This window comes from Mustela lutreola, chromosome 3, assembly GCF_030435805.1.
Source record: "Mustela lutreola isolate mMusLut2 chromosome 3, mMusLut2.pri, whole genome shotgun sequence".
In the NCBI taxonomy this organism is placed as follows: domain Eukaryota; kingdom Metazoa; phylum Chordata; class Mammalia; order Carnivora; family Mustelidae; genus Mustela; species Mustela lutreola.
Window position 1 is genome coordinate 74,327,232 of NC_081292.1, and position 12,910 is coordinate 74,340,141.

A 12,910-nucleotide genomic window follows, 5' to 3' on the forward strand; every position below is an offset into this window, starting at 1 on the left:
GACCATTGACCCAATAAAATGGCAAAGCCACCATGCTTTGAGTCATCTAGTTAGTCCAACAAAGTCTGGCATCTTAACAAGCCCAAACTAGTTACTCAAACCAGTCTTCAGCGTAACATTCAAATGATTACTCTGCGCAGTCCCGGAGGTATTCATTACAGACAAAATTGCTCTTGTTGCCTTGCATACAAGCTGAGTTTTCAATGGGAAATGAAAGGATGCCTGGAAAAATAGGCCACCTAATTAAGTTAAACTACTCTAGCATTTGGCTTGACATCTTCATTACTCAAAATTAAAAAGATGCTTCACTTGAGCACACAAGTTACAATTGTTTATGTTGTTTTCTTCCTAAATTAGCTTCTTACATGGAAGTCTGTTTTTCAGAATTATATCTTGAAATAGCTCACATATTTCTTACAGTTTATAAAAATGTCTTAATAGCTGTATGGATTCTGAACACGGGGGACATACAAATATATATCTTAGAGCTCTTGGTAGTCAAACACACATCAGTCTCTGTATATTTTCTTGATCATTTACATATTGGTGGGATTGAAACTTAGAGGACTTTTATCCACACAGACTTTATTATTGTTGTTGTTATCATCATCATTATTATTAGTGGCCTCTTAACTCTGTTAGCTATAAAGGATCAGTTACATGAGAAACATGGATTCCTCAAAAAAAACTTTAAGTAGACCATAAGATTGAACTGAAATTCATTTGTCCAGTAGAAGTGTTTTATATCAACCTCTCCCGCAGAGCTATTTTGGAAACATTTTGAAACATAAACACGTGTGGAACACACCATCTACTGATTGCCAGTTCCCACTCATTGACACTAATGAGGCAGCTGACAGGTTAAATGTTGTGTATCATATACATTTCCAAGCTGTGGGATTTGTGAATATAAGACTCATTTTTTATTTCACAAAATGAATGTTTGTTGCTGAGTGTGCTTGAGAATTTTATGATAATTGTCTAATAGTACGTTTTTTCAAGCGTTAGGGAAATGCATTTCAGTGATAAAAACGATGAAAATGGTCTGAGTGGAATAGCATTAGTGGTTAAACAGAAACAAAAACAAAAACAAAAACAAAAAACAGATTCTCCAAAACCATCAAGCTTCATTTGGAGGGCGGTTTGTTCAGTGGGCAACTGTCGAGAGACACCAAGACATTTTGGCCCTGGGAAGGGGGACTGCGACTCCGGTATACCACCTAACCAGGATCTACAGTTGCATTTGATCCATTTTGAAACAGCCCATTGGCTTGTTCAGATTGGTACTTTGTAGATTTTTTTCTTCAGTGTATGAGCAATTATGAAAATCTCAGTGATCCTTCCTGTTAACTTTTGCAATATATAATGTGCTCGATTTTTTTTGGTCTGGCACTTGCCGTAGCAAACCTGTCACTAAAGAATGTCTAAAAAATAGGTATGGTATTTCAAGTTAAGAATAGAGATATGTTGAATGATGTCATCTGTCTATGCCAACGCCATTTCCAAGACACGTACAGATTGTTCTCAATAAACACTGAAATTTTATTATGCCAATATGTCAAGTAGAAACGATTTTGCCCATTTTTAGCAAAAGGACACTGAGGCCTGGAAAAGCTGAGGTTTTTTCCACCCACACCTATCTCTCCTGAGACCTCCTTCTTCATATCCTCACCTGCCACCTAAACACCTTTAAACAAGTGTCAAGTTTCCCTTTGCAGTTTCAGTTCCTCGGTTGTGGAGAGACTTCGCTAGACTTCGCAGAAACACAAGGTTTCAGTTTAATCTTTATGTCCATCCATATTTTTTTCTTCCTCCTGTTTTTTTTTCTCTGCTCTGTGTTATTTCATAGGTTAGATATAAAAATGAATGAGTCTAACCCTGATGGTTTGAAATTAGTGGATGACTGTCTTGTAAAATATCCTTCATGCATTCCTTGCTGCATATTGATACATTGGTATCAATGTTCCCTGTTGCAAGCGAAGTCAAACAAATGACTTCTTAGTCCTACCATCAAATCATTCCAATGGAATAGACTGGTCTGAAACTCACAAGGGCTGCGAGGGTCACGATTGGAGACCAATCATGAAGGCTTCCCTGTCTAAAACTGTGTCTCTTTGCCTTTCAGAAGGCTTTCCTTCAGGAAGAGCTAAACCTACCCAGAGTTGCTATTCTCTGAAGGCAAAAAGAAGAATGGTCTTGGAGGAATGGGGTCGGGGGCAGGTAATAGGACTGCAGGGCTGGGGCAGGGCTGGCAGCCCCAGACAGAAGTTGCCTTCAGGGAAACCTGGTCTGCAATGAGACTCCTGAGCTATTATTTTCTTATACCGACTTCCTAGAACTTCTTGTTTGTCCAGACGACGGTAAGTGTCAGTAGGAAGCTTCTGCTTTGCTAGAAGTTTATGTTAGTCCTCCCCTCTCCCCAAGATAATGAATGAATTAGATTCACAACAGTAATTAAAAACTGTTTGTTGGCAGCTCCCTGTGTCCTGGCAAGGGACTAAGCAAAAGCTTTGCATATATTATCTCATTTAATCCTTAACAACAGTTCTGTGAGGATGACAGAGGTAAAGTGATTGGCCAAATGGCAAAAAACTAGTAAATATCAGAGCCCGGGTACTGCCCAAGTCAAATTCCATCCTTGCCCAGCTAGGCCTCATTTGATTTTAGCACTTTAAGTTCAAGACATTAACGGACTAACCTCAATCACTTTGGTAGGTCTGAGAGAAATGCTCAGTACTGTGACGTGTGTGGGAATATTCTAAAAAATGTTAGGTTGACCCAAATGAAATTGCGAATATTTGACCACTGTTGACCAACAAAAGCAGCCATTTCATATTCCAATTTCAGTTTCATATTTCATACTTGTTCCAGCACACACACAAGCTGTACAAAGGTTAGGTGTTCAATGCGCTCCCTGCTTCCTTAATTTACCCAGTGATGATTCCTTCCTCCTGGACTTTTCTAGCTCTTTCTGACTACTTGCCGCTACTGCTGTCATCTTTCCTCTGAATTCTCACTACTTTTCTTGTCCAGGTCTAGTACACTTTTCTCCCACCCTTCATATTTATCCTTCTAGATAAGATAGATATCCTTCTAGATACTTATCGTCTAGAAGGTAGACAAAGTACAAGAGGTCTTCCCATAAGACATCCCTCCCTTGACTTTTCCCCAGGATCCAGCTTCTGCATAACTGAAGGACAGGGGTTTACCCTTCATCAAACTGAGGGAATGGCCTCCAAGTGTTCAACTTTTTTTTCCTTCTTCTTCCATGTCCCTGTCTTCAGCTCCCCATCAGTGTAAGCTTTCTTTCTAGCAGAGACCTTAGGAAGCGAGATGCTCCTCAAATATTCAAGTATCCATTTATAATTGTTTCCCGGTTAAAGATCAAAAAAGTAGGAATTGCCTATAAGAATATGGTGAGTAGAAACAGGAGTCCTGCTTCCTTTTCCTGGCCTCCTTGGTTGAGAGGGGACCAAACCAAGAGCATAGCCCATCTGTTTAGTTCTCCTCCTCTGCTGATCTGGTTTCTTTATGAAGAATGTGAGTCTACATTCCCAACATTTACTGATTTCTTTGCAATGGGCAAAAATGATAAGAATGGTCATAAACACTTACAATATGTATTTTTAAGTGTACATATAAAATATGTACATATAAAACTAGCCAGTGCTGAATGATCGAGTCCATACTGCCTGCCTGAATATGATTTAGCAAAGAGAAGTTGACCATAAGCAACAATCAATTCAACACAGGTTTTGGGTTTTTTTCCTAAAAAAAAATATATTGAAGCTTAAAGACCATAAATATTTTAAGATGTTATATTAAAACCCAATGCATTTTATTTAGTTATTATATCTACAAAAAATAAATCTGTAATTCTATGCTGTGGGTGTCCTCTCTGCCCAACGAGTTCTCGAAATGCAAGCAAATCATTGAACCTCTTTGGACCTCATTTTCCTTATCTGTAGAGTGGAGGCATAGTCTTCAAGGTCTTCCCTTGAGTGAGCATTCTGTGATTCCATTTGAGCATAAATATAGAACTCTAGAACATTACCCCAAGAAAAAAAAATACATAAGATTATTCATCACGATGAGGTTCATAACAGAAAAATCAGAAACACCCTACATGTTTAGGAATAGGGCACCAAGAGTTATAAATTATAGAACATGCACAGCAAGATATAATGCACAGTCATTTGAACAATAATGTAAATGATATTTATGGGCATGGAAAATTAATCATGATTCATTTTCAATGATCAGATTAAATTACATGATGGAATAAAGACAATAGTAAAAAATGATAATGTCACTAACATTCATGGAGTGCTTGTATGAGCCAGTATTTATTCAAATTATTTATATTACCTCATTTATCTCATCTAATCCTGATTACCTTAAATGAATTGAATACAATTGTATCCCTATTTTACAGATTTGGAAACTGAGGCTTAGAGGGAGTAGGTACTCATACCTGCTTAGTGATCTGCTGAAATCGACATATAGCGTTTCTATCTTCAAAATCAGAGCTCCATCATCTGACTTAAAACAAAACCCTGAAACAGAATAGCAACTATGAACTATAAGAATCATGAAGGATTCACATGTTTTAATAGTGGGTTTTTTTTTTTTTTTTCCTGAGTGGATGGGCTAAGAGTGATTTCTTTTTGTATACATTTTTTGGATTCTTTATAAAATAAAGCAAAAACTTGTAGAACTGAATCTCAGTGTGAGAATTGAAAACCTCTGAAAAACTACAAAAATATAGCTGCATTTGTACATAAAATGGTATGCTAAATAGTGAAATTTAAATGTTTTAATCACCCCTTTTAACACTCAATATGGAATGATACCTGTTGCCAGAAGAACATCTTTGGGACCCCACTAGGGTTTCAGAAGTAGCTCTTGCCCCTCAATCTGCTTTTCCTAATCATTCGTGTGTGGGTTGTGGCTTGTGGGGGAAGTACGTTATCTATTTCCCAGAAGTTTGTTTTTTGTGTTTTGGGGGTTTTTGTTTGCATTTGTTTGTTTGTTTAGCCAAAGGGAAGGCCCATATGACAACAGCACACAGGGCCTGGTTTTAAACTGTTCCCTAAAAATACAGCTAGGAGGGATGCCTGGGTGACTCCGACTCTTGATTTCAGCTAAGGTCATTATCTCAAGGTTGAGGGACGAAGCCTCATCTTGAGCTGCTTAAGATTTTCTCTCTCCCTCTCCTGCTTTCCAAGCATGCCTGCGCATGTGCATGTGCACGCTCTCTCTCTCCTTATCTTTCAAATAAATAAATAAACCAATCCTGGCCTTAAGAAGAGTCAATGTTAAACATTCACCAGGGTGGCCTCAAGTCAACCCTGTTTTCTGGTCTCATTCAGGCTTTACACACTGGGTTTTCAATTATGAAATAAACACAGTCCAGTAAAAACCAGCCTCATAGGGAATTGAGTTGGGTTCAATACCCCAACATTTGTTTTGGTCAGTGGGACCACTCTTGCCCTTGATGTTCTCTTAGAAGACCTGACCTTGCTGTTGAACCTCCTTGGTACATTGTCTAGGCTTGCTCATTTGCTGGTTTTGTGATCCTCCTCCCTCGATCACATATTGCATTTCAGCAGAAAGGTCTAGTATTCAGGCCCTGTTATCGGGGTAAATCTGCCTGTCACAGTCCCTTCATCATCCCAGCTTCAAGTAATTCCACTTCCATTTACACTGGACACCTCAAACATGCACTTTATTGGGAGCCCAAGTCTTTATATATCCTCTAACTCACTTCCTTTATAACAAGCTACATCTTACAGTTCTTTGCATCTCAAATCATACTTTGCAGGATGGCTTACACATAGTAGGTGCATAACAAATGCTTCTATGGTAGGTGAGGTACTCATTGCCTTTTACTTAACCCAGGGTACAAAAATTAATGAACACAAATAAAATAAATGTTGTACATGCTACCAAAATAATGCATTTTGATAACTGTTGCTTGAAAAATTAGTACATTGTGTGTTTTTAAATGAAGATGATTTATTGCTATTGTCTAACATGTGAAGAAAGACAAAAAAATTGTTTGCAGGATCATTGGCTTGAGCACATCAATGGCACTGTTGGACGATTCTTGCTGAGTGTTAAGATGATTTATGTAACAGACCGAAGCTTTGCACAGTAATACATTATAGTCTCAAACTATCAACCCTCGTTCATGCAGAGACAAAAGAATCTGAAAAATACCTACTTCTGAAGGTCTTCTCAAAAGAAATTGGAGATAATGTTGATGCTGTTTAAACTCTTTTGAGAGAAATCACCATTACATGCCATGTCTTAACTTCTGAAAACAGAGGAAGTTTATCATTTCTCTCTTTTTTTTTTAAATCATTTTTTTTCTAATGAACTCTGTAGTTGGCTTTGCTTTCCATTTAGTTATTTAAATCAGGCAACATGAATTTTCAATAGAAGATGAAACACATTTAAGCATTGGTATTTTTCTACCCTGAAATTTCAGGAACTGTGTTACAGATTATCCGTGTACATGGGATCACAATGTTATTTATTTATCTTTCAAATAAAGAACTATATGAGAAACATATTTTACAATGTTATAACTATAGCCATATTTTCAGTGTATGCGTGATTGCATGAAGCCATCACATAATTTAAAGATATGTACAAGATGATATCTTTTGAATTCTTCTGAGTTATGGGACTTCTTGTCACCAAAGATTTAGTGCCTTATATAATGACTGCAATATGTGGACAGAAACCCACAAAAACAGGCCCCTCTGATGGAAAAACTAGACTTAAAAAAGAGAAGAATAGGCAAAGTTCAGAAGAGAGTTCCCATTACTTGTTCCTGGTCAGCATATTAACACTCTATCTAGACAGTATGAAAACATGAATTCTCTATAGTCAAGAGAAAACTCATTCTGATTAACATCCCAATTCCAGATGCAATAAAGTTGAATAAGAACAAAAAATAAGAACAGGCTGTAGCAAAAGGAAATATGGATTGCAGAAAGAGAAAATAATATAAACAGGATACCCAGGTCATGGATTATGGTAAGCAATATGATTAAAAAGGAATGTGAGTATATAATTAAACAGACAGAGGCATTGAGATCTTCCAGAAACCAGGTGAGAAGTATCCTTTCCTTTGTCACTCAAGTTGGGGTACTGAGGGGGTTCAGTGGGAAAAGGACAATGGCCTTAGTCAAATGGCTGGAAAAGCTTCCAAAGAGATCAAATCAAAGGAGATTTAAAGGTCATCTTTTACTTTCTTAAAACCCAGTCTCTTGGTTCAAGTCTCAAATACAGTCCACCAGATGGGCAATTTCACCTCCCTGCCAAGAGTCTCCCAGGGAAGAAGACCTTTCTACAACACACTGCGATGTGTTAGAGAGTATAGCTTTTGTGGTGAATTTAGACACAAGTTCATTGACAATTTCTCTAGGTCAGTAGAAACTGAACTGTCAGGAGCCCATCACCCAGGGCTGCTGGTCTACCTGTGTGGTTCCCTGCCCGCAAGAGTTGTGGCCCTCTGCACATTCCTGTCATTATCCTCTGAGCTCTTCAGCCGCCTTTGCCTGTTCACTGTTGCCTGTTAGCATTTTATTCTTTCATTTCAAAAATGCAATTTCATTCCATTAAAACAAAGGCAAAACTTGATCTTAGCTATTTTGGGGGGGCAATTAAATGAACGCATTATGTATGAATGGGGCTGCACTCTGTTTCAGTATGAGTTTGGATCAATGGCAAATATACTGAAATTCCTTTATAATGGTGTCTAAATCCCCTCCATCACTGTCTGTAGTTGTTTGTTTTCTTGGCCATGACCCAATCCATGGCATGTATAAACCTATTTAATAATAACCAGAGCTATGCTAGAGCTGTCATTTATCAAGGACTTTCTATCTGATTTTTTTTTTTTTTTTTTGCTTTCAATGCGCAAAAGAACCCCATGAAGCAGATTCTGAAACTGAGGCTCAAGGAATCAGAAACTTGCCCCAGAACCTGTACTATTAAATGTTTCAGCACACTTAGTTTAGTTCCTCTCTACTGGACTCCAGAGTCTCCATTCCTTCCAATACACTCTTGGCCATTTTTATCAGTCACTGGAGGAATCATTATGAGTACTCTCAACCCATCTAAAAATCCATCCCCTTCTCATTACAGAAAGACATAGCACTTTATAAGTAAATGTGCAAATACCAATGGTGAGATTTTAAGAAAATGACTTGAAACAGTCACTGGCTTTACTATGTAGAACCATGAAAATACTCTCTTGAGGATGATAATATTTTGAAATTACTACTTTAATGCTTCCATTGGTCCCCAGGTGGCCTTGAAAAGTTCACATGTATTGCAGAATTAGCCAAGCCTTGTGACAGGATAGCCCACTCCAGTCCACATCCCATGACTCTTGGCTTCTGTTCCCTGGTCACACTGGGACGTACAGAGCCTCCCGCCCTAGAGTAGAGCTGTCCTATCCCAGCACCAGCAATATGATGAGACTCTCCTGCATCTAGGACGAGGGAGTACCTGAAGATCAGGGAGAGTCTGCTTACGTAGCAATGATAAAACTTCGAGTTTTTTTTTTTTTTTTTTTTTTTTTTTTTTTTAAGATTTATTTATTTGACAGAGAGAAATCACAAGTAGACAGAGAGGCAGCCAGAGAGAGAGAGAGAGAGGGAAGCAGGCTCCCTGCTGAGCAGAGAGCCCGATGCGGGACTCGATCCCAGGACCCTGAGATCATGACCCGAGCCGAAGGCAGCGGCTTAATCCACTGAGCCACCCAGGCGCCCCAAAACTTCGAGTTCTTTAAATCATTTCGATCACGCAGACTGGCTACTGGGTAGAGCAAATAACTTTGCATGCTTCTTTCTGTCCAATGTGCCTTTCATTAACACGATGAAGATCCAAGATAAAATTTAAAGTATTGGCTTGAATTTCATGCCGCTATTCCTAAACATGTTTTTCTCTGTGTAGATGGTCACCATTGACTTTTATCGTTCCCTGAGGAAGAGGCAAGCTGTAGGGCTCAGACTGCTGATAAGGATCTTATCTCTAGACTGGAAGGGGTAAAAGGCACTATAAAGTGGGATAAGGAATAAGAGACCACCTTGCAAGTCTACAACCATTCTTCTCCAGAATTCTACTCGGCAACCCAGCCCTATAGATTTATTTATTTATTTATTTATTTATTTATTTATTTGACAGAGAGATCACAAGCAGGCAGAGAGGCAGGCAGAGAGAGGGGGAAGCAGGCTCCCTGCTAGGCAGAGAGCCTGATGCGGGGCTCAATCCCAGAACCTTGAGATCATGACCTGAGCCGAAGGCAGAGGCCCAACCTACTGGGCCACCCAAGCACTGCAGCCCTATAGATTCTTAGAGGACCTGAGACATCGGTGGTCTCTAATCTAGGCTGGGGGTGGGGGTAGGGGACGCTTAATCATCTATCTCAGGGGATATGCAAAGGTCTTAGAAAGGACATTGGTCCCAAGACAGCTGGAGAATGAAAAATACTTGAAATTCATGGCCTTCCTGAGACTCAAGGGAAGAAAATAAGCCCAAGTCAGAAAAGAACCCTAAGTCAGTAGACAAGTATATTAGGCCCACCGTGTCACCCAGGGATGGTCTTAACAGAAGCCTTCTTTGACTGCCCATACCCTGATCTCATCACCAAGGTCCCTATTCCTATGCTCAGCGTACTTTCTCATCCCCTCCATGCTCCCTGCTGCCAACCAGGCACGGGACATTACACCTGCCAGTGTCAAGGGATCCCAATTTGGAGCTGAGGCTTCCTTGGGGTCCTTAGCTGATGCTCAACCTGCAGAGGGGCTAGGTTCCAACAACTTCTGAGAACCCAGGGGCCCCAAACTCACCCTTACAAATCCTCTGGGACCTCTGTGTCTCTATAAAATGGTAAGTGCAAGCCATTTCAGAGGGACAGATCAGCAGCCAGAGAGGGACACGAAATTACACTGCCCCAGACTTTCTCAGGCAGCTGAAGCCTTTGTATCTCTAACAGGATGTGTCTGGCTTCCTGAAATGCAGAGAGATTAATGTTATATACTGTGTTGTCAGCTGACTAGTGGGAAGTCTTGGGAATACAGGGTGTATATTCAAGCCCTTGGAATAACAATGCCATCTTCACAGATTTCATGGCTTTAAAAAGTCATTTTAGCATTCATTCATTCATTCCTTTATGCCTTCATTCAGTGATTCATTTGTTAATCCATTCAACAAATATCAAATACAGATTATAACCAGGAAGTCTACTGGAAAATAAGGAAAACACTCGACCATATCCTATTGTAATGCTTTCCTTCCCAAACTGCGATTTTCTCTAATAATATATATCTTACTATTGTTAAGTCAAATTTATTCTTACTAAGTTTTTCAAAATTAAAATAGAGATGTCAAATCACAGAAATCAACATTGAGGAATTAGCTTATTCACTTCCACATTAAAAAATAATTAGTAATTAGTCTGGCATTGGAGTTTTTGTGAGTTTTGTGACATTTTGACATTCATACAATAATCCTGATACTATTATATGGCACCCATTACACTGTAATGGGTTCATGGCAAATAATCCTATCATGACTTCTAACATTAAAGAACAGAAACTGCTAAGTAACCTTATGTTGTTAAAATTCCTGATCCAAGTAACTACCCATTACCAGTTAAGTTGTGGAATCTGTGGTTTAGGTATATAAGTGCATGGATTAAATAACATTAATGTGCAATTACATGAAAATAAACCATGTAGATTTATTAAATCGCAGTGCAATTGTTATCACTCGGTGTAAAGTGATACCAATTAAACCCTCCTTTAAAACATCACAAATTAAGATTTAACTACAAAGAAATGCTAGCATGTAAAGTTTATGGTAAACCATGGATAGAATATCCCTGAGTATTTCCAGAGGCTTAAAAGCATTTATAAAATTAAAAACATCTTTCTCCTTTATCCCTGGCATTAGCTGTACCTAATTTAGGGAAGTTTCAAACAGACACCATTAACTTCTTAAAAGAGATGTATGAATAACTTCACTTCTGAAATGTCAACACAAAGACAAATTATGCATTCTTGTGTTCATACCGAGTAAATATTTTAGTGGGATAGGCATTGGGATGGAACTTGGGATAAGGAAAGACTTGAGACCAAAGCTAATGTTAGTTCTTAAGTTTTTCTGGTCCAAGACCATTGGATATTGACAACTTTGTATCATTTTTCCTAATAAAATAGTAGCAATTAAACTGCTTCTATATCACAGCATGTGTCTATCCCTCAATATATTCTGAGCTGGTTGTTTACCAGCTGAGTCAAAGTGACTTAAATTCCGAGTCTGGATTTCCCTTCAGGAAAACGGGATAATGGTAGCCACACACAGGATTATTGTTAAGGATTAAATGATTCAAAGGACTTCATACAGCACTTTTTACAAAACCAGCATGAATACTCGTGCTTCCTCTCTCTCCCACCTCCCACTTCAAATCTTTCATACTTCTTCTTAGGTCAATACTTGTACCAGGAACTGATGGTTTACCTCTATAGACTCAAGGTCTGAAATATACCAAGCAAACGAGAATTTCATCAAACTTAGGGTTTTGACACTGACCACGACTGTATTTTTCAGACAAGAGATCTAAACTATAAACAGGAAAATTTGGTACCTGATGATTAAACTTTAGAGCTGGTGATTTTGTTAACAGAACTCTAGATATTCAAGGACAGTGATCCGCAGAGATGAATCAAATCTTTCCCTTCACCTACACTCCACCCCCACTCCGCCCAGTTGCTAACCCACAGGAGCCTCTACGTGACCAGGTCTGAATTCCAGATGTTCCCAGGAGCGCTTCATTTCATCATGTCTTCTGACAGCACCTAAACAAATAGATCAAAACTTGTACAACATTTAGCAAGTGCAACTTGAAGATTTTCTTTCTGTTAGACAAATAGACGCCATCTGGAAAAAATAACCTGAGGCGCTTGGATGCAGGAACATGAAGCTTATTGGCTGAACACCCAATGAATACCTTACACTACTTTCTTTGGCTCCTACCCTCTGCCTGCTCATTTCAAATCTTGCCCATTTCAGCCGGCTCTGTGCTGTTAGACAAGTTCTGTTACTTGGGCACTCAAATACTAGGAAGACATGCTTCATTTGGAAGATAAGCTTGCGAGAGGGATCAGGACCCCAATTTTTTCCTTTTTATTATAACACCTGCTCTATAAAGGACTGCTAAGTATCGCTATGCCTTGATCTTAATTGGGAACAATATTTTATTATCCAGTCCCTCAAATGTTCAAAGTTTACCACTTTCCGTTTTAAACAGGAGTGTCCTAATATAATCTTTCCTTCCTTTTTTTCTCCCTCCCTTCCTCTTTTCTCTAAAGCTACTTTCCAAAAGGAAAAGCCCCACATATGTTGTTATTTATTTTAATGATGGTCTTTTATTCCTCAATTAGTATTACAACAATGTCAGTGTAATATTGCCTTTCAAATTAGCTGAACAAAATCTAAATGACAGCAATATTATTTAGCAGCTTTTTAGAGGAACGTCAAATAAATGTGAATAGCCAGAAATCAAGAAAACAATCTTCATTTTATTTTAATGGTATACTCTTTGAAATAAAAATAGTTTTTAATGTTTTTTTATAAGCCAAACTTTCTATGCAAACACACTTATATAAAATGCCCAAGTTACGTCTTTACTGAATTATTTTTCTTTTGTCAGTTGCGAGCACGCAGTTTTTCCAAAACTCAAAAACAATTGTCCCCAGAACTTCTGGAATTCATTTGATTATGTCTCATGATCTGAGCAGTAGGAAGTCCTATGAAACATGCTTAATTAAACATGAATTTTATGGGGCACCTGGGTGTCTCAGTGGGTTAAAGCCTCTGCCTTTGGCTC

At 38.6% G+C, this 12,910-nt stretch overlaps 1 protein-coding gene across 2 annotated transcripts in view; it reads left to right on the plus strand.

The window, feature by feature from the left end:
* Window positions 1–12,910, plus strand: part of TOX (thymocyte selection associated high mobility group box) — a 299,710-nt gene that overhangs the window by 156,328 nt on the left and 130,472 nt on the right. The gene's annotated exons all lie outside the window — the stretch shown is intronic.